General features: G+C 48.0%; 30 non-coding genes across 30 annotated transcripts; 15 read left to right on the plus strand and 15 right to left on the minus strand.

Annotated features, from left to right (window-relative positions):
• Positions 1 to 89: 89 nt before the first annotated feature.
• On the plus strand, positions 90 to 208 carry trnal-caa (transfer RNA leucine (anticodon CAA)). Its single transcript has 2 exons — positions 90 to 127; positions 163 to 208. It is a non-coding gene; the product is annotated as a tRNA-Leu (tRNA).
• A 934-nt stretch (positions 209 to 1,142) lies between these two features.
• On the minus strand, positions 1,143 to 1,225 carry trnal-aag (transfer RNA leucine (anticodon AAG)). Its single transcript has one exon. It is a non-coding gene; the product is annotated as a tRNA-Leu (tRNA).
• A 624-nt stretch (positions 1,226 to 1,849) lies between these two features.
• Positions 1,850 to 1,968, plus strand: trnal-caa (transfer RNA leucine (anticodon CAA)). Its single transcript has 2 exons — positions 1,850 to 1,887; positions 1,923 to 1,968. It is a non-coding gene; the product is annotated as a tRNA-Leu (tRNA).
• A 935-nt stretch (positions 1,969 to 2,903) lies between these two features.
• trnal-aag (transfer RNA leucine (anticodon AAG)) lies at positions 2,904 to 2,985 on the minus strand. Its single transcript has one exon. It is a non-coding gene; the product is annotated as a tRNA-Leu (tRNA).
• Positions 2,986 to 3,610: 625 nt separating this feature from the next.
• On the plus strand, positions 3,611 to 3,729 carry trnal-caa (transfer RNA leucine (anticodon CAA)). Its single transcript has 2 exons — positions 3,611 to 3,648; positions 3,684 to 3,729. It is a non-coding gene; the product is annotated as a tRNA-Leu (tRNA).
• A 935-nt stretch (positions 3,730 to 4,664) lies between these two features.
• trnal-aag (transfer RNA leucine (anticodon AAG)) lies at positions 4,665 to 4,747 on the minus strand. Its single transcript has one exon. It is a non-coding gene; the product is annotated as a tRNA-Leu (tRNA).
• A 624-nt stretch (positions 4,748 to 5,371) lies between these two features.
• trnal-caa (transfer RNA leucine (anticodon CAA)) lies at positions 5,372 to 5,490 on the plus strand. Its single transcript has 2 exons — positions 5,372 to 5,409; positions 5,445 to 5,490. It is a non-coding gene; the product is annotated as a tRNA-Leu (tRNA).
• A 934-nt stretch (positions 5,491 to 6,424) lies between these two features.
• trnal-aag (transfer RNA leucine (anticodon AAG)) lies at positions 6,425 to 6,507 on the minus strand. The gene has a single exon. It is a non-coding gene; the product is annotated as a tRNA-Leu (tRNA).
• A 624-nt stretch (positions 6,508 to 7,131) lies between these two features.
• trnal-caa (transfer RNA leucine (anticodon CAA)) lies at positions 7,132 to 7,250 on the plus strand. Its single transcript has 2 exons — positions 7,132 to 7,169; positions 7,205 to 7,250. It is a non-coding gene; the product is annotated as a tRNA-Leu (tRNA).
• A 935-nt stretch (positions 7,251 to 8,185) lies between these two features.
• On the minus strand, positions 8,186 to 8,267 carry trnal-aag (transfer RNA leucine (anticodon AAG)). Its single transcript has one exon. It is a non-coding gene; the product is annotated as a tRNA-Leu (tRNA).
• A 625-nt stretch (positions 8,268 to 8,892) lies between these two features.
• Positions 8,893 to 9,011, plus strand: trnal-caa (transfer RNA leucine (anticodon CAA)). The gene is made up of 2 exons: positions 8,893 to 8,930; positions 8,966 to 9,011. It is a non-coding gene; the product is annotated as a tRNA-Leu (tRNA).
• A 935-nt stretch (positions 9,012 to 9,946) lies between these two features.
• On the minus strand, positions 9,947 to 10,028 carry trnal-aag (transfer RNA leucine (anticodon AAG)). Its single transcript has one exon. It is a non-coding gene; the product is annotated as a tRNA-Leu (tRNA).
• A 625-nt stretch (positions 10,029 to 10,653) lies between these two features.
• On the plus strand, positions 10,654 to 10,772 carry trnal-caa (transfer RNA leucine (anticodon CAA)). Its single transcript has 2 exons — positions 10,654 to 10,691; positions 10,727 to 10,772. It is a non-coding gene; the product is annotated as a tRNA-Leu (tRNA).
• A 935-nt stretch (positions 10,773 to 11,707) lies between these two features.
• Positions 11,708 to 11,790, minus strand: trnal-aag (transfer RNA leucine (anticodon AAG)). The gene has a single exon. It is a non-coding gene; the product is annotated as a tRNA-Leu (tRNA).
• A 624-nt stretch (positions 11,791 to 12,414) lies between these two features.
• Positions 12,415 to 12,533, plus strand: trnal-caa (transfer RNA leucine (anticodon CAA)). Its single transcript has 2 exons — positions 12,415 to 12,452; positions 12,488 to 12,533. It is a non-coding gene; the product is annotated as a tRNA-Leu (tRNA).
• A 934-nt stretch (positions 12,534 to 13,467) lies between these two features.
• Positions 13,468 to 13,550, minus strand: trnal-aag (transfer RNA leucine (anticodon AAG)). The gene has a single exon. It is a non-coding gene; the product is annotated as a tRNA-Leu (tRNA).
• Positions 13,551 to 14,174: 624 nt separating this feature from the next.
• On the plus strand, positions 14,175 to 14,293 carry trnal-caa (transfer RNA leucine (anticodon CAA)). Its single transcript has 2 exons — positions 14,175 to 14,212; positions 14,248 to 14,293. It is a non-coding gene; the product is annotated as a tRNA-Leu (tRNA).
• Positions 14,294 to 15,228: 935 nt separating this feature from the next.
• On the minus strand, positions 15,229 to 15,310 carry trnal-aag (transfer RNA leucine (anticodon AAG)). The gene has a single exon. It is a non-coding gene; the product is annotated as a tRNA-Leu (tRNA).
• A 625-nt stretch (positions 15,311 to 15,935) lies between these two features.
• Positions 15,936 to 16,054, plus strand: trnal-caa (transfer RNA leucine (anticodon CAA)). Its single transcript has 2 exons — positions 15,936 to 15,973; positions 16,009 to 16,054. It is a non-coding gene; the product is annotated as a tRNA-Leu (tRNA).
• Positions 16,055 to 16,989: 935 nt separating this feature from the next.
• Positions 16,990 to 17,072, minus strand: trnal-aag (transfer RNA leucine (anticodon AAG)). The gene has a single exon. It is a non-coding gene; the product is annotated as a tRNA-Leu (tRNA).
• Positions 17,073 to 17,696: 624 nt separating this feature from the next.
• trnal-caa (transfer RNA leucine (anticodon CAA)) lies at positions 17,697 to 17,815 on the plus strand. Its single transcript has 2 exons — positions 17,697 to 17,734; positions 17,770 to 17,815. It is a non-coding gene; the product is annotated as a tRNA-Leu (tRNA).
• A 934-nt stretch (positions 17,816 to 18,749) lies between these two features.
• Positions 18,750 to 18,832, minus strand: trnal-aag (transfer RNA leucine (anticodon AAG)). Its single transcript has one exon. It is a non-coding gene; the product is annotated as a tRNA-Leu (tRNA).
• A 624-nt stretch (positions 18,833 to 19,456) lies between these two features.
• On the plus strand, positions 19,457 to 19,575 carry trnal-caa (transfer RNA leucine (anticodon CAA)). The gene is made up of 2 exons: positions 19,457 to 19,494; positions 19,541 to 19,575. It is a non-coding gene; the product is annotated as a tRNA-Leu (tRNA).
• A 934-nt stretch (positions 19,576 to 20,509) lies between these two features.
• trnal-aag (transfer RNA leucine (anticodon AAG)) lies at positions 20,510 to 20,592 on the minus strand. The gene has a single exon. It is a non-coding gene; the product is annotated as a tRNA-Leu (tRNA).
• Positions 20,593 to 21,216: 624 nt separating this feature from the next.
• Positions 21,217 to 21,335, plus strand: trnal-caa (transfer RNA leucine (anticodon CAA)). The gene is made up of 2 exons: positions 21,217 to 21,254; positions 21,290 to 21,335. It is a non-coding gene; the product is annotated as a tRNA-Leu (tRNA).
• A 935-nt stretch (positions 21,336 to 22,270) lies between these two features.
• On the minus strand, positions 22,271 to 22,353 carry trnal-aag (transfer RNA leucine (anticodon AAG)). Its single transcript has one exon. It is a non-coding gene; the product is annotated as a tRNA-Leu (tRNA).
• A 624-nt stretch (positions 22,354 to 22,977) lies between these two features.
• trnal-caa (transfer RNA leucine (anticodon CAA)) lies at positions 22,978 to 23,096 on the plus strand. Its single transcript has 2 exons — positions 22,978 to 23,015; positions 23,051 to 23,096. It is a non-coding gene; the product is annotated as a tRNA-Leu (tRNA).
• A 935-nt stretch (positions 23,097 to 24,031) lies between these two features.
• trnal-aag (transfer RNA leucine (anticodon AAG)) lies at positions 24,032 to 24,114 on the minus strand. Its single transcript has one exon. It is a non-coding gene; the product is annotated as a tRNA-Leu (tRNA).
• Positions 24,115 to 24,738: 624 nt separating this feature from the next.
• On the plus strand, positions 24,739 to 24,857 carry trnal-caa (transfer RNA leucine (anticodon CAA)). The gene is made up of 2 exons: positions 24,739 to 24,776; positions 24,812 to 24,857. It is a non-coding gene; the product is annotated as a tRNA-Leu (tRNA).
• Positions 24,858 to 25,792: 935 nt separating this feature from the next.
• trnal-aag (transfer RNA leucine (anticodon AAG)) lies at positions 25,793 to 25,875 on the minus strand. Its single transcript has one exon. It is a non-coding gene; the product is annotated as a tRNA-Leu (tRNA).
• Positions 25,876 to 26,281: the final 406 nt, after the last annotated feature.

Here is a 26,281-nt window from a genome sequence, read left to right on the forward strand (position 1 = left end):
TGTGTTTGCACAGGAGGAAGAATTGTGAGGCTGCTCAGTAAGTGTGCAGAATTTGCAGCACATTTTCCTGCAGCTGCTGTACGACCATTGTCAGGATGGCCGAGTGGTCTAAGGCGCCAGACTCAAGGACTGTTAATCCTTACCTTACCAAAGGTTGGTGTATTCTGGTCCCTTTCTAGGGGCGTGGGTTCGAATCCCACTTCTGACATTAACTTTTTATCCAGACAAATGCCAGCCAGCGTCAAAAAGCCTGCTCAACTGGCTTTAAATTTGCAAGTGGTCACCTCAAGCTCCTCAACGCTATTGGCGTTTGCCAATAAGCGAAAGGCACCGCACCGCCCACAGACCAACTTGTTTTGCTCTCTAAACTTATCACATTCTAACCCTGTTCTCGGGGATAGGGTTTAAAATCAGACTTCTCCTTTCAACCCATTCCCACACTAAAAAGCAGCAGACTCAAAGCATGACATTTTTATCCTCCCGCGTTGCTGAATTCCACGTTGCTTTCTCGTACTGTGGCTTTCAATCCCACTGCAGACAGTGGTGGTTCTCAGAAAAAGGGCACCACTGTCAAAGAATGAGATTTCTTCCACACAAAGGCTGCTCAAATCTGCTCCGTTACTCAGGCAGGGAATTACTTGCAATGTTACTTCCGACATTAACACATTTTGCCAGTATAAAAGGCACCAGAGCCAAACAAGTCAGGTATTAGCATGTGAAAGTTGCCAGAGTCGATGCCTTGGTGGACCGAGGCCTTTCAATGCTCAGACTGATGCTTACGGCCAAGGCACAATAGTGTCAGGAAGGCCGAGTGGAGTGAGGCGCCAGACTCAAAGACTGTTAATCCTTAACTGACCAAAGGTCGGCGAATTCCGGTCGCTTTCTAGGGGCGTGGGTTGCAATCCCACCTCTGACGTGACATTTTTCCCCACACAAATGCAGCCAGCGTCAAAAGGCCTGTTGAACTGGCCTTCAATTTACAAGTGGCAACATCAAACTCTTCAACGGTTTGCCAACAAACTGAAGGCACCGTTCTCAGCTCAACCTCTTTTCCACACCAAAATAGTCATATCACAACACAGCGGGAGCCGACTGCTTCATGGCTCGCGGTGAATGGGCGCAAATATTACACGCCACAAATTCTGGCAGCGTGGGATTCGAACCCACGCCTCCGAAGAGACTGGAGCCTTAATCCAGCGCCTTAGACCGCTCGGCCACGCTACCACTGGCAGCAGTTTCCGTTCTGGAACTAGTGACCGGTGAGTGAAATGTGACTTTGCTTTGGGCAAGATAATAATCAAGGCAATTGAAGTGGCAGACGGTGAACTCTCGAGAAATGATTTTGCAGCATACAGGTCCACAGGGCAACACCAGTAATTAGGTGCACGTTGGAACGAAGCAGTTACAACCTTCATTCAATATTTATTCCGACATCAACATCACTGACAAAACCAGATTATCTGGTCATGATCACATTGCCGTTTGTGGGATCTTGCTGTGTGCAAACTGGCTGCGGCGTTCCCCACATTGCAACAGTGCCTTCACTTTTACAATACTTCATTGGCTGTAAAGCGCCTTGGGACGTCGTTCGGTCATGAAAGGCGCTTTCGAAATACAATACAGAAAATGTTACCCGATAGCTGACAAAATGCGAGCTGTTGCGAGAAATACCTGTGTTTGAATGTTGGTTGCATTGCAGGGATGATGAACTTAATGACTGGCGCTGCCTGTTAAGTCCTGTCGTAAGAATGTGTGCGTTGTGTGTTTGCACAGGAGGAAGAATTGTGAGGCTGCTCAGTAAGTGTGCAGAATTTGCAGCACATTTTCCTGCAGCTGCTGCACGACCGTTGTCAGGATGGCCGAGTGGTCTAAGGCGCCAGACTCAAGGACTGTTAATCCTTACCTTACCAAAGGTTGGTGTATTCTGGTCCCTTTCTAGGGGCGTGGGTTCGAATCCCACTTCTGACATTAACTTTTTATCCAGACAAATGCCAGCCAGCGTCAAAAAGCCTGCTCAACTGGCTTTAAATTTGCAAGTGGTCACCTCAAGCTCCTCAACGCTATTGGCGTTTGCCAATAAGCGAAAGGCACCGCACCGCCCACAGACCAACTTGTTTTGCTCTCTAAACTTATCACATTCTAACCCTGTTCTCGGGGATAGGGTTTAAAATCAGACTTCTCCTTTCAACCCATTCCCACACTAAAAAGCAGCAGACTCAAAGCATGACATTTTTATCCTCCCGCGTTGCTGAATTCCACGTTGCTTTCTCGTACTGTGGCTTTCAATCCCACTGCAGACAGTGGTGGTTCTCAGAAAAAGGGCACCACTGTCAAAGAATGAGATTTCTTCCACACAAAGGCTGCTCAAATCTGCTCCGTTCCTCAGGCAGGGAATTACTTGCAATGTTACTTCCGACATTAACACATTTTGCCAGTATAAAAGGCACCAGAGCCAAACAAGTCAGGTATTAGCATGTGAAAGTTGCCAGAGTCGATGCCTTGGTGGACCGAGGCCTTTCAATGCTCAGACTGATGCTTACGGCCAAGGCACAATAGTGTCAGGAAGGCCGAGTGGAGTGAGGCGCCAGACTCAAAGACTGTTAATCCTTAACTGACCAAAGGTCGGCGAATTCCGGTCCCTTTCTAGGGGCGTGGGTTGCAATCCCACCTCTGACGTGACATTTTTCCCCACACAAATGCAGCCAGCGTCAAAAGGCCTGTTGAACTGGCCTTCAATTTACAAGTGGCAACATCAAACTCTTCAACGGTTTGCCAACAAACTGAAGGCACCGCTCTCAGCTCAACCTCTTTTCCACACCAAAATAGTCATATCACAACACAGCGGGAGCCGACTGCTTCATGGCTCGCGGTGAAGGGGCGCAAATATTACACGCCACAAATTCTGGCAGCGGTGGGATTCGAACCCACGCCTCCGAAGAGACTGGAGCCTTAATCCAGCGCCTTAGACCGCTCGGCCACGCTACCACTGGCAGCAGTTTCCGTTCTGGAACTAGTGACCGGTGAGTGAAATGTGACTTTGCTTTGGATAAGATAATAATCAAGGCCATTGAAGTGGCAGACGGTAAACTCTCGAGAAATGATTTTGCAGCATACAGGTCCACAGGGCAACACCAGTAATTAGGTGCACGTTGGAACGAAGCAGTTACAACCTTCATTCAATATTTATTCCGACATCAACATCACTGACAAAACCAGATTATCTGGTCATGATCACATTGCCGTTTGTGGGATCTTGCTGTGTGCAAACTGGCTGCGGCGTTCCCCACATTGCAACAGTGCCTTCACTTTTACCATACTTCATTGGCTGTAAAGCGCCTTGGGACGTCGTTCGGTCATGAAAGGCGCTTTCGAAATACAATACAGAAAATGTTACCCGATAGCTGACAAAATGCGAGCTGTTGCGAGAAATACCTGTGTTTGAATGTTGGTTGCATTGCAGGGATGATGAACTTAATGACTGGCGCTGCCTGTTAAGTCCTGTCGTAAGAATGTGTGCGTTGTGTGTTTGCACAGGAGGAAGAATTGTGAGGCTGCTCAGTAAGTGTGCAGAATTTGCAGCACACTTTTCTGCAGCTGCTGCAAGACCATTGTCAGGATGGCCGAGTGGTCTAAGGCGCCAGACTCAAGGACTGTTAATCGTTACCTTACCAAAGGTTGGTGTATTCTGGTCCCTTTCTAGGGGCGTGGGTTCGAATCCCACTTCTGACATTAACTTTTTATCCAGACAAATGCCAGCCAGCGTCAAAAAGCCTGCTCAACTGGCTTTAAATTTGCAAGTGGTCACCTCAAGCTCCTCAACGCTATTGGCGTTTGCCAATAAGCGAAAGGCACCGCACCGCCCACAGACCAACTTGTTTTGCTCTCTAAACTTATCACATTCTAACCCTGTTCTCGGGGATAGGGTTTAAAATCAGACTTCTCCTTTCAACCCATTCCCACACTAAAAAGCAGCAGACTCAAAGCATGACATTTTTATCCTCCCGCGTTGCTGAATTCCACGTTGCTTTCTCGTACTGTGGCTTTCAATCCCACTGCAGACAGTGGTGTTTCTCAGAAAAAGGGCACCACTGTCAAAGAATGAGATTTCTTCCACACAAAGGCTGCTCAAATCTGCTCCGTTACTCAGGCAGGGAATTACTTGCAATGTTACTTCCGACATTAACACATTTTGCCAGTATAAAAGGCACCAGAGCCAAACAAGTCAGGTATTAGCATGTGAAAGTTGCCAGAGTCGATGCCTTGGTGGACCGAGGCCTTTCAATGCTCAGACTGATGCTTACGGCCAAGGGCACAATAGTGTCAGGAAGGCCGAGTGGAGTGAGGCGCCAGACTCAAAGACTGTTAATCCTTAACTGACCAAAGGTCGGCGAATTCCGGTCGCTTTCTAGGGGCGTGGGTTGCAATCCCACCTCTGACGTGACATTTTTCCCCACACAAATGCAGCCAGCGTCAAAAGGCCTGTTGAACTGGCCTTCAATTTACAAGTGGCAACATCAAACTCTTCAACGGTTTGCCAACAAACTGAAGGCACCGTTCTCAGCTCAACCTCTTTTCCACACCAAAATAGTCATATCACAACACAGCGGGAGCCGACTGCTTCATGGCTCGCGGTGAATGGGCGCAAATATTACACGCCACAAATTCTGGCAGCGTGGGATTCGAACCCACGCCTCCGAAGAGACTGGAGCCTTAATCCAGCGCCTTAGACCGCTCGGCCACGCTACCACTGGCAGCAGTTTCCGTTCTGGAACTAGTGACCGGTGAGTGAAATGTGACTTTGCTTTGGGCAAGATAATAATCAAGGCAATTGAAGTGGCAGACGGTGAACTCTCGAGAAATGATTTTGCAGCATACAGGTCCACAGGGCAACACCAGTAATTAGGTGCACGTTGGAACGAAGCAGTTACAACCTTCATTCAATATTTATTCCGACATCAACATCACTGACAAAACCAGATTATCTGGTCATGATCACATTGCCGTTTGTGGGATCTTGCTGTGTGCAAACTGGCTGCGGCGTTCCCCACATTGCAACAGTGCCTTCACTTTTACAATACTTCATTGGCTGTAAAGCGCCTTGGGACGTCGTTCGGTCATGAAAGGCGCTTTCGAAATACAATACAGAAAATGTTACCCGATAGCTGACAAAATGCGAGCTGTTGCGAGAAATACCTGTGTTTGAATGTTGGTTGCATTGCAGGGATGATGAACTTAATGACTGGCGCTGCCTGTTAAGTCCTGTCGTAAGAATGTGTGCGTTGTGTGTTTGCACAGGAGGAAGAATTGTGAGGCTGCTCAGTAAGTGTGCAGAATTTGCAGCACATTTTCCTGCAGCTGCTGTACGACCATTGTCAGGATGGCCGAGTGGTCTAAGGCGCCAGACTCAAGGACTGTTAATCCTTACCTTACCAAAGGTTGGTGTATTCTGGTCCCTTTCTAGGGGCGTGGGTTCGAATCCCACTTCTGACATTAACTTTTTATCCAGACAAATGCCAGCCAGCGTCAAAAAGCCTGCTCAACTGGCTTTAAATTTGCAAGTGGTCACCTCAAGCTCCTCAACGCTATTGGCGTTTGCCAATAAGCGAAAGGCACCGCACCGCCCACAGACCAACTTGTTTTGCTCTCTAAACTTATCACATTCTAACCCTGTTCTCGGGGATAGGGTTTAAAATCAGACTTCTCCTTTCAACCCATTCCCACACTAAAAAGCAGCAGACTCAAAGCATGACATTTTTATCCTCCCGCGTTGCTGAATTCCACGTTGCTTTCTCGTACTGTGGCTTTCAATCCCACTGCAGACAGTGGTGGTTCTCAGAAAAAGGGCACCACTGTCAAAGAATGAGATTTCTTCCACACAAAGGCTGCTCAAATCTGCTCCGTTACTCAGGCAGGGAATTACTTGCAATGTTACTTCCGACATTAACACATTTTGCCAGTATAAAAGGCACCAGAGCCAAACAAGTCAGGTATTAGCATGTGAAAGTTGCCAGAGTCGATGCCTTGGTGGACCGAGGCCTTTCAATGCTCAGACTGATGCTTACGGCCAAGGCACAATAGTGTCAGGAAGGCCGAGTGGAGTGAGGCGCCAGACTCAAAGACTGTTAATCCTTAACTGACCAAAGGTCGGCGAATTCCGGTCGCTTTCTAGGGGCGTGGGTTGCAATCCCACCTCTGACGTGACATTTTTCCCCACACAAATGCAGCCAGCGTCAAAAGGCCTGTTGAACTGGCCTTCAATTTACAAGTGGCAACATCAAACTCTTCAACGGTTTGCCAACAAACTGAAGGCACCGTTCTCAGCTCAACCTCTTTTCCACACCAAAATAGTCATATCACAACACAGCGGGAGCCGACTGCTTCATGGCTCGCGGTGAATGGGCGCAAATATTACACGCCACAAATTCTGGCAGCGTGGGATTCGAACCCACGCCTCCGAAGAGACTGGAGCCTTAATCCAGCGCCTTAGACCGCTCGGCCACGCTACCACTGGCAGCAGTTTCCGTTCTGGAACTAGTGACCGGTGAGTGAAATGTGACTTTGCTTTGGGCAAGATAATAATCAAGGCAATTGAAGTGGCAGACGGTGAACTCTCGAGAAATGATTTTGCAGCATACAGGTCCACAGGGCAACACCAGTAATTAGGTGCACGTTGGAACGAAGCAGTTACAACCTTCATTCAATATTTATTCCGACATCAACATCACTGACAAAACCAGATTATCTGGTCATGATCACATTGCCGTTTGTGGGATCTTGCTGTGTGCAAACTGGCTGCGGCGTTCCCCACATTGCAACAGTGCCTTCACTTTTACAATACTTCATTGGCTGTAAAGCGCCTTGGGACGTCGTTCGGTCATGAAAGGCGCTTTCGAAATACAATACAGAAAATGTTACCCGATAGCTGACAAAATGCGAGCTGTTGCGAGAAATACCTGTGTTTGAATGTTGGTTGCATTGCAGGGATGATGAACTTAATGACTGGCGCTGCCTGTTAAGTCCTGTCGTAAGAATGTGTGCGTTGTGTGTTTGCACAGGAGGAAGAATTGTGAGGCTGCTCAGTAAGTGTGCAGAATTTGCAGCACATTTTCCTGCAGCTGCTGCACGACCGTTGTCAGGATGGCCGAGTGGTCTAAGGCGCCAGACTCAAGGACTGTTAATCCTTACCTTACCAAAGGTTGGTGTATTCTGGTCCCTTTCTAGGGGCGTGGGTTCGAATCCCACTTCTGACATTAACTTTTTATCCAGACAAATGCCAGCCAGCGTCAAAAAGCCTGCTCAACTGGCTTTAAATTTGCAAGTGGTCACCTCAAGCTCCTCAACGCTATTGGCGTTTGCCAATAAGCGAAAGGCACCGCACCGCCCACAGACCAACTTGTTTTGCTCTCTAAACTTATCACATTCTAACCCTGTTCTCGGGGATAGGGTTTAAAATCAGACTTCTCCTTTCAACCCATTCCCACACTAAAAAGCAGCAGACTCAAAGCATGACATTTTTATCCTCCCGCGTTGCTGAATTCCACGTTGCTTTCTCGTACTGTGGCTTTCAATCCCACTGCAGACAGTGGTGGTTCTCAGAAAAAGGGCACCACTGTCAAAGAATGAGATTTCTTCCACACAAAGGCTGCTCAAATCTGCTCCGTTCCTCAGGCAGGGAATTACTTGCAATGTTACTTCCGACATTAACACATTTTGCCAGTATAAAAGGCACCAGAGCCAAACAAGTCAGGTATTAGCATGTGAAAGTTGCCAGAGTCGATGCCTTGGTGGACCGAGGCCTTTCAATGCTCAGACTGATGCTTACGGCCAAGGCACAATAGTGTCAGGAAGGCCGAGTGGAGTGAGGCGCCAGACTCAAAGACTGTTAATCCTTAACTGACCAAAGGTCGGCGAATTCCGGTCCCTTTCTAGGGGCGTGGGTTGCAATCCCACCTCTGACGTGACATTTTTCCCCACACAAATGCAGCCAGCGTCAAAAGGCCTGTTGAACTGGCCTTCAATTTACAAGTGGCAACATCAAACTCTTCAACGGTTTGCCAACAAACTGAAGGCACCGCTCTCAGCTCAACCTCTTTTCCACACCAAAATAGTCATATCACAACACAGCGGGAGCCGACTGCTTCATGGCTCGCGGTGAAGGGGCGCAAATATTACACGCCACAAATTCTGGCAGCGGTGGGATTCGAACCCACGCCTCCGAAGAGACTGGAGCCTTAATCCAGCGCCTTAGACCGCTCGGCCACGCTACCACTGGCAGCAGTTTCCGTTCTGGAACTAGTGACCGGTGAGTGAAATGTGACTTTGCTTTGGGCAAGATAATAATCAAGGCAATTGAAGTGGCAGACGGTGAACTCTCGAGAAATGATTTTGCAGCATACAGGTCCACAGGGCAACACCAGTAATTAGGTGCACGTTGGAACGAAGCAGTTACAACCTTCATTCAATATTTATTCCGACATCAACATCACTGACAAAACCAGATTATCTGGTCATGATCACATTGCCGTTTGTGGGATCTTGCTGTGTGCAAACTGGCTGCGGCGTTCCCCACATTGCAACAGTGCCTTCACTTTTACAATACTTCATTGGCTGTAAAGCGCCTTGGGACGTCGTTCGGTCATGAAAGGCGCTTTCGAAATACAATACAGAAAATGTTACCCGATAGCTGACAAAATGCGAGCTGTTGCGAGAAATACCTGTGTTTGAATGTTGGTTGCATTGCAGGGATGATGAACTTAATGACTGGCGCTGCCTGTTAAGTCCTGTCGTAAGAATGTGTGCGTTGTGTGTTTGCACAGGAGGAAGAATTGTGAGGCTGCTCAGTAAGTGTGCAGAATTTGCAGCACATTTTCCTGCAGCTGCTGTACGACCATTGTCAGGATGGCCGAGTGGTCTAAGGCGCCAGACTCAAGGACTGTTAATCCTTACCTTACCAAAGGTTGGTGTATTCTGGTCCCTTTCTAGGGGCGTGGGTTCGAATCCCACTTCTGACATTAACTTTTTATCCAGACAAATGCCAGCCAGCGTCAAAAAGCCTGCTCAACTGGCTTTAAATTTGCAAGTGGTCACCTCAAGCTCCTCAACGCTATTGGCGTTTGCCAATAAGCGAAAGGCACCGCACCGCCCACAGACCAACTTGTTTTGCTCTCTAAACTTATCACATTCTAACCCTGTTCTCGGGGATAGGGTTTAAAATCAGACTTCTCCTTTCAACCCATTCCCACACTAAAAAGCAGCAGACTCAAAGCATGACATTTTTATCCTCCCGCGTTGCTGAATTCCACGTTGCTTTCTCGTACTGTGGCTTTCAATCCCACTGCAGACAGTGGTGGTTCTCAGAAAAAGGGCACCACTGTCAAAGAATGAGATTTCTTCCACACAAAGGCTGCTCAAATCTGCTCCGTTACTCAGGCAGGGAATTACTTGCAATGTTACTTCCGACATTAACACATTTTGCCAGTATAAAAGGCACCAGAGCCAAACAAGTCAGGTATTAGCATGTGAAAGTTGCCAGAGTCGATGCCTTGGTGGACCGAGGCCTTTCAATGCTCAGACTGATGCTTACGGCCAAGGCACAATAGTGTCAGGAAGGCCGAGTGGAGTGAGGCGCCAGACTCAAAGACTGTTAATCCTTAACTGACCAAAGGTCGGCGAATTCCGGTCGCTTTCTAGGGGCGTGGGTTGCAATCCCACCTCTGACGTGACATTTTTCCCCACACAAATGCAGCCAGCGTCAAAAGGCCTGTTGAACTGGCCTTCAATTTACAAGTGGCAACATCAAACTCTTCAACGGTTTGCCAACAAACTGAAGGCACCGTTCTCAGCTCAACCTCTTTTCCACACCAAAATAGTCATATCACAACACAGCGGGAGCCGACTGCTTCATGGCTCGCGGTGAAGGGGCGCAAATATTACACGCCACAAATTCTGGCAGCGGTGGGATTCGAACCCACGCCTCCGAAGAGACTGGAGCCTTAATCCAGCGCCTTAGACCGCTCGGCCACGCTACCACTGGCAGCAGTTTCCGTTCTGGAACTAGTGACCGGTGAGTGAAATGTGACTTTGCTTTGGATAAGATAATAATCAAGGCCATTGAAGTGGCAGACGGTAAACTCTCGAGAAATGATTTTGCAGCATACAGGTCCACAGGGCAACACCAGTAATTAGGTGCACGTTGGAACGAAGCAGTTACAACCTTCATTCAATATTTATTCCGACATCAACATCACTGACAAAACCAGATTATCTGGTCATGATCACATTGCCGTTTGTGGGATCTTGCTGTGTGCAAACTGGCTGCGGCGTTCCCCACATTGCAACAGTGCCTTCACTTTTACCATACTTCATTGGCTGTAAAGCGCCTTGGGACGTCGTTCGGTCATGAAAGGCGCTTTCGAAATACAATACAGAAAATGTTACCCGATAGCTGACAAAATGCGAGCTGTTGCGAGAAATACCTGTGTTTGAATGTTGGTTGCATTGCAGGGATGATGAACTTAATGACTGGCGCTGCCTGTTAAGTCCTGTCGTAAGAATGTGTGCGTTGTGTGTTTGCACAGGAGGAAGAATTGTGAGGCTGCTCAGTAAGTGTGCAGAATTTGCAGCACACTTTTCTGCAGCTGCTGCAAGACCATTGTCAGGATGGCCGAGTGGTCTAAGGCGCCAGACTCAAGGACTGTTAATCGTTACCTTACCAAAGGTTGGTGTATTCTGGTCCCTTTCTAGGGGCGTGGGTTCGAATCCCACTTCTGACATTAACTTTTTATCCAGACAAATGCCAGCCAGCGTCAAAAAGCCTGCTCAACTGGCTTTAAATTTGCAAGTGGTCACCTCAAGCTCCTCAACGCTATTGGCGTTTGCCAATAAGCGAAAGGCACCGCACCGCCCACAGACCAACTTGTTTTGCTCTCTAAACTTATCACATTCTAACCCTGTTCTCGGGGATAGGGTTTAAAATCAGACTTCTCCTTTCAACCCATTCCCACACTAAAAAGCAGCAGACTCAAAGCATGACATTTTTATCCTCCCGCGTTGCTGAATTCCACGTTGCTTTCTCGTACTGTGGCTTTCAATCCCACTGCAGACAGTGGTGTTTCTCAGAAAAAGGGCACCACTGTCAAAGAATGAGATTTCTTCCACACAAAGGCTGCTCAAATCTGCTCCGTTACTCAGGCAGGGAATTACTTGCAATGTTACTTCCGACATTAACACATTTTGCCAGTATAAAAGGCACCAGAGCCAAACAAGTCAGGTATTAGCATGTGAAAGTTGCCAGAGTCGATGCCTTGGTGGACCGAGGCCTTTCAATGCTCAGACTGATGCTTACGGCCAAGGGCACAATAGTGTCAGGAAGGCCGAGTGGAGTGAGGCGCCAGACTCAAAGACTGTTAATCCTTAACTGACCAAAGGTCGGCGAATTCCGGTCGCTTTCTAGGGGCGTGGGTTGCAATCCCACCTCTGACGTGACATTTTTCCCCACACAAATGCAGCCAGCGTCAAAAGGCCTGTTGAACTGGCCTTCAATTTACAAGTGGCAACATCAAACTCTTCAACGGTTTGCCAACAAACTGAAGGCACCGTTCTCAGCTCAACCTCTTTTCCACACCAAAATAGTCATATCACAACACAGCGGGAGCCGACTGCTTCATGGCTCGCGGTGAATGGGCGCAAATATTACACGCCACAAATTCTGGCAGCGTGGGATTCGAACCCACGCCTCCGAAGAGACTGGAGCCTTAATCCAGCGCCTTAGACCGCTCGGCCACGCTACCACTGGCAGCAGTTTCCGTTCTGGAACTAGTGACCGGTGAGTGAAATGTGACTTTGCTTTGGGCAAGATAATAATCAAGGCAATTGAAGTGGCAGACGGTGAACTCTCGAGAAATGATTTTGCAGCATACAGGTCCACAGGGCAACACCAGTAATTAGGTGCACGTTGGAACGAAGCAGTTACAACCTTCATTCAATATTTATTCCGACATCAACATCACTGACAAAACCAGATTATCTGGTCATGATCACATTGCCGTTTGTGGGATCTTGCTGTGTGCAAACTGGCTGCGGCGTTCCCCACATTGCAACAGTGCCTTCACTTTTACAATACTTCATTGGCTGTAAAGCGCCTTGGGACGTCGTTCGGTCATGAAAGGCGCTTTCGAAATACAATACAGAAAATGTTACCCGATAGCTGACAAAATGCGAGCTGTTGCGAGAAATACCTGTGTTTGAATGTTGGTTGCATTGCAGGGATGATGAACTTAATGACTGGCGCTGCCTGTTAAGTCCTGTCGTAAGAATGTGTGCGTTGTGTGTTTGCACAGGAGGAAGAATTGTGAGGCTGCTCAGTAAGTGTGCAGAATTTGCAGCACATTTTCCTGCAGCTGCTGTACGACCATTGTCAGGATGGCCGAGTGGTCTAAGGCGCCAGACTCAAGGACTGTTAATCCTTACCTTACCAAAGGTTGGTGTATTCTGGTCCCTTTCTAGGGGCGTGGGTTCGAATCCCACTTCTGACATTAACTTTTTATCCAGACAAATGCCAGCCAGCGTCAAAAAGCCTGCTCAACTGGCTTTAAATTTGCAAGTGGTCACCTCAAGCTCCTCAACGCTATTGGCGTTTGCCAATAAGCGAAAGGCACCGCACCGCCCACAGACCAACTTGTTTTGCTCTCTAAACTTATCACATTCTAACCCTGTTCTCGGGGATAGGGTTTAAAATCAGACTTCTCCTTTCAACCCATTCCCACACTAAAAAGCAGCAGACTCAAAGCATGACATTTTTATCCTCCCGCGTTGCTGAATTCCACGTTGCTTTCTCGTACTGTGGCTTTCAATCCCACTGCAGACAGTGGTGGTTCTCAGAAAAAGGGCACCACTGTCAAAGAATGAGATTTCTTCCACACAAAGGCTGCTCAAATCTGCTCCGTTACTCAGGCAGGGAATTACTTGCAATGTTACTTCCGACATTAACACATTTTGCCAGTATAAAAGGCACCAGAGCCAAACAAGTCAGGTATTAGCATGTGAAAGTTGCCAGAGTCGATGCCTTGGTGGACCGAGGCCTTTCAATGCTCAGACTGATGCTTACGGCCAAGGCACAATAGTGTCAGGAAGGCCGAGTGGAGTGAGGCGCCAGACTCAAAGACTGTTAATCCTTAACTGACCAAAGGTCGGCGAATTCCGGTCGCTTTCTAGGGGCGTGGGTTGCAATCCCACCTCTGACGTGACATTTTTCCCCACACAAATGCAGCCAGCGTCAAAAGGCCTGTTGAACTGGCCTTCAATTTACAAGTGGCAACATCAAACTCTTCAACGGTTTGCCAACAAACTGAAGGCACCGTTCTCAGCTCAACCTCTTTTCCACACCAAAATAGTCATATCACAACACAGCGGGAGCCGACTGCTTCATGGCTCGCGGTGAATGGGCGCAAATATTACACGCCACAAATTCTGGCAGCGTGGGATTCGAACCCACGCCTCCGAAGAGACTGGAGCCTTAATCCAGCGCCTTAGACCGCTCGGCCACGCTACCACTGGCAGCAGTTTCCGTTCTGGAACTAGTGACCGGTGAGTGAAATGTGACTTTGCTTTGGGCAAGATAATAATCAAGGCAATTGAAGTGGCAGACGGTGAACTCTCGAGAAATGATTTTGCAGCATACAGGTCCACAGGGCAACACCAGTAATTAGGTGCACGTTGGAACGAAGCAGTTACAACCTTCATTCAATATTTATTCCGACATCAACATCACTGACAAAACCAGATTATCTGGTCATGATCACATTGCCGTTTGTGGGATCTTGCTGTGTGCAAACTGGCTGCGGCGTTCCCCACATTGCAACAGTGCCTTCACTTTTACAATACTTCATTGGCTGTAAAGCGCCTTGGGACGTCGTTCGGTCATGAAAGGCGCTTTCGAAATACAATACAGAAAATGTTACCCGATAGCTGACAAAATGCGAGCTGTTGCGAGAAATACCTGTGTTTGAATGTTGGTTGCATTGCAGGGATGATGAACTTAATGACTGGCGCTGCCTGTTAAGTCCTGTCGTAAGAATGTGTGCGTTGTGTGTTTGCACAGGAGGAAGAATTGTGAGGCTGCTCAGTAAGTGTGCAGAATTTGCAGCACATTTTCCTGCAGCTGCTGCACGACCGTTGTCAGGATGGCCGAGTGGTCTAAGGCGCCAGACTCAAGGACTGTTAATCCTTACCTTACCAAAGGTTGGTGTATTCTGGTCCCTTTCTAGGGGCGTGGGTTCGAATCCCACTTCTGACATTAACTTTTTATCCAGACAAATGCCAGCCAGCGTCAAAAAGCCTGCTCAACTGGCTTTAAATTTGCAAGTGGTCACCTCAAGCTCCTCAACGCTATTGGCGTTTGCCAATAAGCGAAAGGCACCGCACCGCCCACAGACCAACTTGTTTTGCTCTCTAAACTTATCACATTCTAACCCTGTTCTCGGGGATAGGGTTTAAAATCAGACTTCTCCTTTCAACCCATTCCCACACCAAAAAGCAGCAGACTCAAAGCATGACATTTTTATCCTCCCGCGTTGCTGAATTCCACGTTGCTTTCTCGTACTGTGGCTTTCAATCCCACTGCAGACAGTGGTGGTTCTCAGAAAAAGGGCACCACTGTCAAAGAATGAGATTTCTTCCACACAAAGGCTGCTCAAATCTGCTCCGTTCCTCAGGCAGGGAATTACTTGCAATGTTACTTCCGACATTAACACATTTTGCCAGTATAAAAGGCACCAGAGCCAAACAAGTCAGGTATTAGCATGTGAAAGTTGCCAGAGTCGATGCCTTGGTGGACCGAGGCCTTTCAATGCTCAGACTGATGCTTACGGCCAAGGCACAATAGTGTCAGGAAGGCCGAGTGGAGTGAGGCGCCAGACTCAAAGACTGTTAATCCTTAACTGACCAAAGGTCGGCGAATTCCGGTCCCTTTCTAGGGGCGTGGGTTGCAATCCCACCTCTGACGTGACATTTTTCCCCACACAAATGCAGCCAGCGTCAAAAGGCCTGTTGAACTGGCCTTCAATTTACAAGTGGCAACATCAAACTCTTCAACGGTTTGCCAACAAACTGAAGGCACCGCTCTCAGCTCAACCTCTTTTCCACACCAAAATAGTCATATCACAACACAGCGGGAGCCGACTGCTTCATGGCTCGCGGTGAAGGGGCGCAAATATTACACGCCACAAATTCTGGCAGCGGTGGGATTCGAACCCACGCCTCCGAAGAGACTGGAGCCTTAATCCAGCGCCTTAGACCGCTCGGCCACGCTACCACTGGCAGCAGTTTCCGTTCTGGAACTAGTGACCGGTGAGTGAAATGTGACTTTGCTTTGGATAAGATAATAATCAAGGCCATTGAAGTGGCAGACGGTAAACTCTCGAGAAATGATTTTGCAGCATACAGGTCCACAGGGCAACACCAGTAATTAGGTGCACGTTGGAACGAAGCAGTTACAACCTTCATTCAATATTTATTCCGACATCAACATCACTGACAAAACCAGATTATCTGGTCATGATCACATTGCCGTTTGTGGGATCTTGCTGTGTGCAAACTGGCTGCGGCGTTCCCCACATTGCAACAGTGCCTTCACTTTTACAATACTTCATTGGCTGTAAAGCGCCTTGGGACGTCGTTCGGTCATGAAAGGCGCTTTCGAAATACAATACAGAAAATGTTACCCGATAGCTGACAAAATGCGAGCTGTTGCGAGAAATACCTGTGTTTGAATGTTGGTTGCATTGCAGGGATGATGAACTTAATGACTGGCGCTGCCTGTTAAGTCCTGTCGTAAGAATGTGTGCGTTGTGTGTTTGCACAGGAGGAAGAATTGTGAGGCTGCTCAGTAAGTGTGCAGAATTTGCAGCACACTTTTCTGCAGCTGCTGCAAGACCATTGTCAGGATGGCCGAGTGGTCTAAGGCGCCAGACTCAAGGACTGTTAATCGTTACCTTACCAAAGGTTGGTGTATTCTGGTCCCTTTCTAGGGGCGTGGGTTCGAATCCCACTTCTGACATTAACTTTTTATCCAGACAAATGCCAGCCAGCGTCAAAAAGCCTGCTCAACTGGCTTTAAATTTGCAAGTGGTCACCTCAAGCTCCTCAACGCTATTGGCGTTTGCCAATAAGCGAAAGGCACCGCACCGCCCACAGACCAACTTGTTTTGCTCTCTAAACTTATCACATTCTAACCCTGTTCTCGGGGATAGGGTTTAAAATCAGACTTCTCCTTTCAACCCATTCCCACACTAAAAAGCAGCAGACTCAAAGCATGACATTTTTATCCTCCCGCGTTGCTGAATTCCACGTTGCTTTCTCGTACTGTGGCTTTCAATCCCACTGCAGACAGTGGTGTTTCTCAGAAAAAGGGCACCACTGTCAAAGAATGAGATTTCTTCCACACAAAGGCTGCTCAAATCTGCTCCGTTACTCAGGCAGGGAATTACTTGCAATGTTACTTCCGACATTAACACATTTTGCCAGTATAAAAGGCACCAGAGCCAAACAAGTCAGGTATTAGCATGTGAAAGTTGCCAGAGTCGATGCCTTGGTGGACCGAGGCCTTTCAATGCTCAGACTGATGCTTACGGCCAAGGGCACAATAGTGTCAGGAAGGCCGAGTGGAGTGAGGCGCCAGACTCAAAGACTGTTAATCCTTAACTGACCAAAGGTCGGCGAATTCCGGTCGCTTTCTAGGGGCGTGGGTTGCAATCCCACCTCTGACGTGACATTTTTCCCCACACAAATGCAGCCAGCGTCAAAAGGCCTGTTGAACTGGCCTTCAATTTACAAGTGGCAACATCAAACTCTTCAACGGTTTGCCAACAAACTGAAGGCACCGTTCTCAGCTCAACCTCTTTTCCACACCAAAATAGTCATATCACAACACAGCGGGAGCCGACTGCTTCATGGCTCGCGGTGAATGGGCGCAAATATTACACGCCACAAATTCTGGCAGCGTGGGATTCGAACCCACGCCTCCGAAGAGACTGGAGCCTTAATCCAGCGCCTTAGACCGCTCGGCCACGCTACCACTGGCAGCAGTTTCCGTTCTGGAACTAGTGACCGGTGAGTGAAATGTGACTTTGCTTTGGGCAAGATAATAATCAAGGCAATTGAAGTGGCAGACGGTGAACTCTCGAGAAATGATTTTGCAGCATACAGGTCCACAGGGCAACACCAGTAATTAGGTGCACGTTGGAACGAAGCAGTTACAACCTTCATTCAATATTTATTCCGACATCAACATCACTGACAAAACCAGATTATCTGGTCATGATCACATTGCCGTTTGTGGGATCTTGCTGTGTGCAAACTGGCTGCGGCGTTCCCCACATTGCAACAGTGCCTTCACTTTTACAATACTTCATTGGCTGTAAAGCGCCTTGGGACGTCGTTCGGTCATGAAAGGCGCTTTCGAAATACAATACAGAAAATGTTACCCGATAGCTGACAAAATGCGAGCTGTTGCGAGAAATACCTGTGTTTGAATGTTGGTTGCATTGCAGGGATGATGAACTTAATGACTGGCGCTGCCTGTTAAGTCCTGTCGTAAGAATGTGTGCGTTGTGTGTTTGCACAGGAGGAAGAATTGTGAGGCTGCTCAGTAAGTGTGCAGAATTTGCAGCACATTTTCCTGCAGCTGCTGTACGACCATTGTCAGGATGGCCGAGTGGTCTAAGGCGCCAGACTCAAGGACTGTTAATCCTTACCTTACCAAAGGTTGGTGTATTCTGGTCCCTTTCTAGGGGCGTGGGTTCGAATCCCACTTCTGACATTAACTTTTTATCCAGACAAATGCCAGCCAGCGTCAAAAAGCCTGCTCAACTGGCTTTAAATTTGCAAGTGGTCACCTCAAGCTCCTCAACGCTATTGGCGTTTGCCAATAAGCGAAAGGCACCGCACCGCCCACAGACCAACTTGTTTTGCTCTCTAAACTTATCACATTCTAACCCTGTTCTCGGGGATAGGGTTTAAAATCAGACTTCTCCTTTCAACCCATTCCCACACTAAAAAGCAGCAGACTCAAAGCATGACATTTTTATCCTCCCGCGTTGCTGAATTCCACGTTGCTTTCTCGTACTGTGGCTTTCAATCCCACTGCAGACAGTGGTGGTTCTCAGAAAAAGGGCACCACTGTCAAAGAATGAGATTTCTTCCACACAAAGGCTGCTCAAATCTGCTCCGTTACTCAGGCAGGGAATTACTTGCAATGTTACTTCCGACATTAACACATTTTGCCAGTATAAAAGGCACCAGAGCCAAACAAGTCAGGTATTAGCATGTGAAAGTTGCCAGAGTCGATGCCTTGGTGGACCGAGGCCTTTCAATGCTCAGACTGATGCTTACGGCCAAGGCACAATAGTGTCAGGAAGGCCGAGTGGAGTGAGGCGCCAGACTCAAAGACTGTTAATCCTTAACTGACCAAAGGTCGGCGAATTCCGGTCGCTTTCTAGGGGCGTGGGTTGCAATCCCACCTCTGACGTGACATTTTTCCCCACACAAATGCAGCCAGCGTCAAAAGGCCTGTTGAACTGGCCTTCAATTTACAAGTGGCAACATCAAACTCTTCAACGGTTTGCCAACAAACTGAAGGCACCGTTCTCAGCTCAACCTCTTTTCCACACCAAAATAGTCATATCACAACACAGCGGGAGCCGACTGCTTCATGGCTCGCGGTGAATGGGCGCAAATATTACACGCCACAAATTCTGGCAGCGTGGGATTCGAACCCACGCCTCCGAAGAGACTGGAGCCTTAATCCAGCGCCTTAGACCGCTCGGCCACGCTACCACTGGCAGCAGTTTCCGTTCTGGAACTAGTGACCGATGAGTGAAATGTGACTTTGCTTTGGGCAAGATAATAATCAAGGCAATTGAAGTGGCAGACGGTGAACTCTCGAGAAATGATTTTGCAGCATACAGGTCCACAGGGCAACACCAGTAATTAGGTGCACGTTGGAACGAAGCAGTTACAACCTTCATTCAATATTTATTCCGACATCAACATCACTGACAAAACCAGATTATCTGGTCATGATCACATTGCCGTTTGTGGGATCTTGCTGTGTGCAAACTGGCTGCGGCGTTCCCCACATTGCAACAGTGCCTTCACTTTTACAATACTTCATTGGCTGTAAAGCACCTTGGGACGTCGTTCGGTCATGAAAGGCGCTTTCGAAATACAATACAGAAAATGTTACCCGATAGCTGACAAAATGCGAGCTGTTGCGAGAAATACCTGTGTTTGAATGTTGGTTGCATTGCAGGGATGATGAACTTAATGACTGGCGCTGCCTGTTAAGTCCTGTCGTAAGAATGTGTGCGTTGTGTGTTTGCACAGGAGGAAGAATTGTGAGGCTGCTCAGTAAGTGTGCAGAATTTGCAGCACACTTTTCTGCAGCTGCTGCAAGACCATTGTCAGGATGGCCGAGTGGTCTAAGGCGCCAGACTCAAGGACTGTTAATCGTTACCTTACCAAAGGTTGGTGTATTCTGGTCCATTTCTAGGGGCGTGGGTTCGAATCCCACTTCTGACATTAACTTTTTATCCAGACAAATGCCAGCCCCGTCAAAAAGCCTGCTCAACTGGCTTTAAATTTGCAAGTGGTCACCTGAAGCTCCTCAACGCTATTGGCGTTTGCCAATAAGCGAAAGGCACCGCACCGCCCACAGACCAACTTGTTTTGCTCTCTAAACTTATCACATTCTAACCCTGTTCTCGGGGATAGGGTTTAAAATCAGACTTCTCCTTTCAACCCATTCCCACACTAAAAAGCAGCAGACTCAAAGCATGACATTTTTATCCTCCCGCGTTGCTGAATTCCACGTTGCTTTCTCGTACTGTGGCTTTCAATCCCACTGCAGACAGTGGTGTTTCTCAGAAAAAGGGCACCACTGTCAAAGAATGAGATTTCTTCCACACAAAGGCTGCTCAAATCTGCTCCGTTACTCAGGCAGGGAATTACTTGCAATGTTACTTCCGACATTAACACATTTTGCCAGTATAAAAGGCACCAGAGCCAAACAAGTCAGGTATTAGCATGTGAAAGTTGCCAGAGTCGATGCCTTGGTGGACCGAGGCCTTTCAATGCTCAGACTGATGCTTACGGCCAAGGGCACAATAGTGTCAGGAAGGCCGAGTGGAGTGAGGCGCCAGACTCAAAGACTGTTAATCCTTAACTGACCAAAGGTCGGCGAATTCCGGTCGCTTTCTAGGGGCGTGGGTTGCAATCCCACCTCTGACGTGACATTTTTCCCCACACAAATGCAGCCAGCGTCAAAAGGCCTGTTGAACTGGCCTTCAATTTACAAGTGGCAACATCAAACTCTTCAACGGTTTGCCAACAAACTGAAGGCACCGTTCTCAGCTCAACCTCTTTTCCACACCAAAATAGTCATATCACAACACAGCGGGAGCCGACTGCTTCATGGCTCGCGGTGAATGGGCGCAAATATTACACGCCACAAATTCTGGCAGCGTGGGATTCGAACCCACGCCTCCGAAGAGACTGGAGCCTTAATCCAGCGCCTTAGACCGCTCGGCCACGCTACCACTGGCAGCAGTTTCCGTTCTGGAACTAGTGACCGGTGAGTGAAATGTGACTTTGCTTTGGGCAAGATAATAATCAAGGCAATTGAAGTGGCAGACGGTGAACTCTCGAGAAATGATTTTGCAGCATACAGGTCCACAGGGCAACACCAGTAATTAGGTGCACGTTGGAACGAAGCAGTTACAACCTTCATTCAATATTTATTCCGACATCAACATCACTGACAAAACCAGATTATCTGGTCATGATCACATTGCCGTTTGTGGGATCTTGCTGTGTGCAAACTGGCTGCGGCGTTCCCCACATTGCAACAGTGCCTTCACTTTTACAATACTTCATTGGCTGTAAAGCACCTTGGGACGTCGTTCGGTCATGAAAGGCGCTTTCGAAATACAATACAGAAAATGTTACCCGATAGCTGACAAAATGCGAGCTGTTGCGAGAAATACCTGTGTTTGAATGTTGGTTGCATTGCAGGGATGATGAACTTAATGACTGGCGCTGCCTGTTAAGTCCTGTCGTAAGAATGTGTGCGTTGTGTGTTTGCACAGGAGGAAGAATTGTGAGGCTGCTCAGTAAGTGTGCAGAATTTGCAGCACACTTTTCTGCAGCTGCTGCAAGACCATTGTCAGGATGGCCGAGTGGTCTAAGGCGCCAGACTCAAGGACTGTTAATCGTTACCTTACCAAAGGTTGGTGTATTCTGGTCCCTTTCTAGGGGCGTGGGTTCGAATCCCACTTCTGACATTAACTTTTTATCCAGACAAATGCCAGCCAGCGTCAAAAAGCCTGCTCAACTGGCTTTAAATTTGCAAGTGGTCACCTGAAGCTCCTCAACGCTATTGGCGTTTGCCAATAAGCGAAAGGCACCGCACCGCCCACAGACCAACTTGTTTTGCTCTCTAAACTTATCACATTCTAACCCTGTTCTCGGGGATAGGGTTTAAAATCAGACTTCTCCTTTCAACCCATTCCCACACTAAAAAGCAGCAGACTCAAAGCATGACATTTTTATCCTCCCGCGTTGCTGAATTCCACGTTGCTTTCTCGTACTGTGGCTTTCAATCCCACTGCAGACAGTGGTGTTTCTCAGAAAAAGGGCACCACTGTCAAAGAATGAGATTTCTTCCACACAAAGGCTGCTCAAATCTGCTCCGTTACTCAGGCAGGGAATTACTTGCAATGTTACTTCCGACATTAACACATTTTGCCAGTATAAAAGGCACCAGAGCCAAACAAGTCAGGTATTAGCATGTGAAAGTTGCCAGAGTCGATGCCTTGGTGGACCGAGGCCTTTCAATGCTCAGACTGATGCTTACGGCCAAGGGCACAATAGTGTCAGGAAGGCCGAGTGGAGTGAGGCGCCAGACTCAAAGACTGTTAATCCTTAACTGACCAAAGGTCGGCGAATTCCGGTCCCTTTCTAGGGGCGTGGGTTGCAATCCCACCTCTGACGTGACATTTTTCCCCACACAAATGCAGCCAGCGTCAAAAGGCCTGTTGAACTGGCCTTCAATTTACAAGTGGCAACATCAAACTCTTCAACGGTTTGCCAACAAACTGAAGGCACCGTTCTCAGCTCAACCTCTTTTCCACACCAAAATAGTCATATCACAACACAGCGGGAGCCGACTGCTTCATGGCTCGCGGTGAATGGGCGCAAATATTACACGCCACAAATTCTGGCAGCGTGGGATTCGAACCCACGCCTCCGAAGAGACTGGAGCCTTAATCCAGCGCCTTAGACCGCTCGGCCACGCTACCACTGGCAGCAGTTTCCGTTCTGGAACTAGTGACCGGTGAGTGAAATGTGACTTTGCTTTGGGCAAGATAATAATCAAGGCAATTGAAGTGGCAGACGGTGAACTCTCGAGAAATGATTTTGCAGCATACAGGTCCACAGGGCAACACCAGTAATTAGGTGCACGTTGGAACGAAGCAGTTACAACCTTCATTCAATATTTATTCCGACATCAACATCACTGACAAAACCAGATTATCTGGTCATGATCACATTGCCGTTTGTGGGATCTTGCTGTGTGCAAACTGGCTGCGGCGTTCCCCACATTGCAACAGTGCCTTCACTTTTACAATACTTCATTGGCTGTAAAGCACCTTGGGACGTCGTTCGGTCATGAAAGGCGCTTTCGAAATACAATACAGAAAATGTTACCCGATAGCTGACAAAATGCGAGCTGTTGCGAGAAATACCTGTGTTTGAATGTTGGTTGCATTGCAGGGATGATGAACTTAATGACTGGCGCTGCCTGTTAAGTCCTGTCGTAAGAATGTGTGCGTTGTGTGTTTGCACAGGAGGAAGAATTGTGAGGCTGCTCAGTAAGTGTGCAGAATTTGCAGCACACTTTTCTGCAGCTGCTGCAAGACCATTGTCAGGATGGCCGAGTGGTCTAAGGCGCCAGACTCAAGGACTGTTAATCGTTACCTTACCAAAGGTTGGTGTATTCTGGTCCCTTTCTAGGGGCGTGGGTTCGAATCCCACTTCTGACATTAACTTTTTATCCAGACAAATGCCAGCCAGCGTCAAAAAGCCTGCTCAACTGGCTTTAAATTTGCAAGTGGTCACCTGAAGCTCCTCAACGCTATTGGCGTTTGCCAATAAGCGAAAGGCACCGCACCGCCCACAGACCAACTTGTTTTGCTCTCTAAACTTATCACATTCTAACCCTGTTCTCGGGGATAGGGTTTAAAATCAGACTTCTCCTTTCAACCCATTCCCACACTAAAAAGCAGCAGACTCAAAGCATGACATTTTTATCCTCCCGCGTTGCTGAATTCCACGTTGCTTTCTCGTACTGTGGCTTTCAATCCCACTGCAGACAGTGGTGTTTCTCAGAAAAAGGGCACCACTGTCAAAGAATGAGATTTCTTCCACACAAAGGCTGCTCAAATCTGCTCCGTTACTCAGGCAGGGAATTACTTGCAATGTTACTTCCGACATTAACACATTTTGCCAGTATAAAAGGCACCAGAGCCAAACAAGTCAGGTATTAGCATGTGAAAGTTGCCAGAGTCGATGCCTTGGTGGACCGAGGCCTTTCAATGCTCAGACTGATGCTTACGGCCAAGGGCACAATAGTGTCAGGAAGGCCGAGTGGAGTGAGGCGCCAGACTCAAAGACTGTTAATCCTTAACTGACCAAAGGTCGGCGAATTCCGGTCGCTTTCTAGGGGCGTGGGTTGCAATCCCACCTCTGACGTGACATTTTTCCCCACACAAATGCAGCCAGCGTCAAAAGGCCTGTTGAACTGGCCTTCAATTTACAAGTGGCAACATCAAACTCTTCAACGGTTTGCCAACAAACTGAAGGCACCGTTCTCAGCTCAACCTCTTTTCCACACCAAAATAGTCATATCACAACACAGCGGGAGCCGACTGCTTCATGGCTCGCGGTGAATGGGCGCAAATATTACACGCCACAAATTCTGGCAGCGTGGGATTCGAACCCACGCCTCCGAAGAGACTGGAGCCTTAATCCAGCGCCTTAGACCGCTCGGCCACGCTACCACTGGCAGCAGTTTCCGTTCTGGAACTAGTGACCGGTGAGTGAAATGTGACTTTGCTTTGGGCAAGATAATAATCAAGGCAATTGAAGTGGCAGACGGTGAACTCTCGAGAAATGATTTTGCAGCATACAGGTCCACAGGGCAACACCAGTAATTAGGTGCACGTTGGAACGAAGCAGTTACAACCTTCATTCAATATTTATTCCGACATCAACATCACTGACAAAACCAGATTATCTGGTCATGATCACATTGCCGTTTGTGGGATCTTGCTGTGTGCAAACTGGCTGCGGCGTTCCCCACATTGCAACAGTGCCTTCACTTTTACAATACTTCATTGGCTGTAAAGCACCTTGGGACGTCGTTCGGTCATGAAAGGCGCTTTCGAAATACAATACAGAAAATGTTACCCGATAGCTGACAAAATGCGAGCTGTTGCGAGAAATACCTGTGTTTGAATGTTGGTTGCATTGCAGGGATGATGAACTTAATGACTGGCGCTGCCTGTTAAGTCCTGTCGTAAGAATGTGTGCGTTGTGTGTTTGCACAGGAGGAAGAATTGTGAGGCTGCTCAGTAAGTGTGCAGAATTTGCAGCACACTTTTCTGCAGCTGCTGCAAGACCATTGTCAGGATGGCCGAGTGGTCTAAGGCGCCAGACTCAAGGACTGTTAATCGTTACCTTACCAAAGGTTGGTGTATTCTGGTCCCTTTCTAGGGGCGTGGGTTCGAATCCCACTTCTGACATTAACTTTTTATCCAGACAAATGCCAGCCAGCGTCAAAAAGCCTGCTCAACTGGCTTTAAATTTGCAAGTGGTCACCTGAAGCTCCTCAACGCTATTGGCGTTTGCCAATAAGCGAAAGGCACCGCACCGCCCACAGACCAACTTGTTTTGCTCTCTAAACTTATCACATTCTAACCCTGTTCTCGGGGATAGGGTTTAAAATCAGACTTCTCCTTTCAACCCATTCCCACACTAAAAAGCAGCAGACTCAAAGCATGACATTTTTATCCTCCCGCGTTGCTGAATTCCACGTTGCTTTCTCGTACTGTGGCTTTCAATCCCACTGCAGACAGTGGTGTTTCTCAGAAAAAGGGCACCACTGTCAAAGAATGAGATTTCTTCCACACAAAGGCTGCTCAAATCTGCTCCGTTACTCAGGCAGGGAATTACTTGCAATGTTACTTCCGACATTAACACATTTTGCCAGTATAAAAGGCACCAGAGCCAAACAAGTCAGGTATTAGCATGTGAAAGTTGCCAGAGTCGATGCCTTGGTGGACCGAGGCCTTTCAATGCTCAGACTGATGCTTACGGCCAAGGGCACAATAGTGTCAGGAAGGCCGAGTGGAGTGAGGCGCCAGACTCAAAGACTGTTAATCCTTAACTGACCAAAGGTCGGCGAATTCCGGTCGCTTTCTAGGGGCGTGGGTTGCAATCCCACCTCTGACGTGACATTTTTCCCCACACAAATGCAGCCAGCGTCAAAAGGCCTGTTGAACTGGCCTTCAATTTACAAGTGGCAACATCAAACTCTTCAACGGTTTGCCAACAAACTGAAGGCACCGTTCTCAGCTCAACCTCTTTTCCACACCAAAATAGTCATATCACAACACAGCGGGAGCCGACTGCTTCATGGCTCGCGGTGAATGGGCGCAAATATTACACGCCACAAATTCTGGCAGCGTGGGATTCGAACCCACGCCTCCGAAGAGACTGGAGCCTTAATCCAGCGCCTTAGACCGCTCGGCCACGCTACCACTGGCAGCAGTTTCCGTTCTGGAACTAGTGACCGGTGAGTGAAATGTGACTTTGCTTTGGGCAAGATAATAATCAAGGCAATTGAAGTGGCAGACGGTGAACTCTCGAGAAATGATTTTGCAGCATACAGGTCCACAGGGCAACACCAGTAATTAGGTGCACGTTGGAACGAAGCAGTTACAACCTTCATTCAATATTTATTCCGACATCAACATCACTGACAAAACCAGATTATCTGGTCATGATCACATTGCCGTTTGTGGGATCTTGCTGTGTGCAAACTGGCTGCGGCGTTCCCCACATTGCAACAGTGCCTTCACTTTTACAATACTTCATTGGCTGTAAAGCACCTTGGGACGTCGTTCGGTCATGAAAGGCGCTTTCGAAATACAATACAGAAAATGTT

This window comes from Pristiophorus japonicus, chromosome 8 (assembly GCF_044704955.1).
Source record: "Pristiophorus japonicus isolate sPriJap1 chromosome 8, sPriJap1.hap1, whole genome shotgun sequence".
In the NCBI taxonomy this organism is placed as follows: Eukaryota; Metazoa; Chordata; class Chondrichthyes; family Pristiophoridae; genus Pristiophorus; species Pristiophorus japonicus.